The following is a 1,230-nucleotide window of genomic DNA, read 5'->3' as shown; positions in this document are numbered from 1 at the left end:
TACAAATGTTTTTGTTATATGGATACATTTTATAGTGCTTAAATTGGGGCTTTTAGTGTGCCCATCACCTGAATAATGTTTTGTACCCAATAGGTAGGTTTTTACCCTTCCCTTCATCCCTCTTCCCCTTTTGCTCATCTTGTAGTCCCAAAAAAAGGCTTATATATAATAGGCTTTAAATACCACTTATACATAGTAGGTATTAAATTTATGCTTGTTGAAATGAATTCCAAATCCTGTTACTAGCTGAACAAATTTCGCACATTATTTCCTATCCAAGTTATTCCTAACTGCTTTTCTAAATTAAACTGTAGTTTTATTAGTCTATATATTGGATAAATAGATATCAATGTTTGCAAATGTCAGCTTTTAATGAACAAGGGATGTGTTTTTAAGGAACCAATTCGTTAAAGATTTGCTTCTATAAGCCTCAAGGGAAAGAAAACTCCTATGGAATAAAATTGTGACTCAAAATACTGATCCAAATCATTTTCTCAATTCTTAAGAAAACCTAGTTAATGTGACCATCCTGAGGCAGTAAATAAAAGAAAATAAAAATAAAAGCGGTCCAAGTAAACATAAAAGCAAAGCGGTCTAGTTTTACAACTAACAGGACGTTATGAGTAGACTGGTTGAAGGAATATACATACCCCTGGGGTCCTCTTAAATAATGTTGGGGTTTCTATATCCACAAACCCTAAAAGGAGAGAAACATTATCATTTAGTAGACACGAATGTGGAATTTGTCAAATATGATGTCTATAACATAGTACAACAAATATGAGGCTCCCTTTTATTCAGAAATTTGGGCTGAAATAAGCTACCAAGCCTACTCTTACTGGCTGTTACAAATCCAAGAAGGAAGTGGAAGATTTTCATAAAATCTTACTCTGTTCAGAAAGTTGACATCTTTGACATGAAATAATTCTAAATATTTCATGGATTCTTGTCTACTGAACTGTTCCGGTTTTTTAAATATTCTGCCAGTGTAGCAAAAATAACACAAATATAGCAGGAAAAACCCAGGACTGATTGACGTGTCTAGTTTAATTCACATGACATTTTTGAGCTCCAAAGAAATCATGTATAACCATGATGAAGAATTAAAAAAACCGTCCGGGCACTGTGGCTCAGGCCTGTAATCCCAGCACTCTGGGAGGCTGAGGTGGGTGGATTGTTTGAGCTCAGGAGTTCGAGACCAGCCTGAGCAAGAGCAAGACCCCGTCTCTA

The 1,230-nt window shown here is 35.4% G+C and overlaps 1 protein-coding gene across 1 annotated transcript in view; it reads right to left on the bottom strand.

The window, feature by feature from the left end:
- DARS2 (aspartyl-tRNA synthetase 2, mitochondrial) overlaps positions 1-1,230 on the bottom strand; it is a 30,484-nt gene that overhangs the window by 16,229 nt on the left and 13,025 nt on the right. The window lies entirely within an intron of this gene.

This window comes from Propithecus coquereli, unplaced genomic scaffold, assembly GCF_000956105.1.
Source record: "Propithecus coquereli isolate 6110/MARCELLA unplaced genomic scaffold, Pcoq_1.0 Scaffold56, whole genome shotgun sequence".
NCBI classification, from domain to species: Eukaryota; Metazoa; Chordata; class Mammalia; order Primates; family Indriidae; genus Propithecus; species Propithecus coquereli.
The sequence above is the reverse complement of the archived record's forward strand: the minus strand, read 5'-3'. Positions and strand labels throughout refer to the sequence as shown.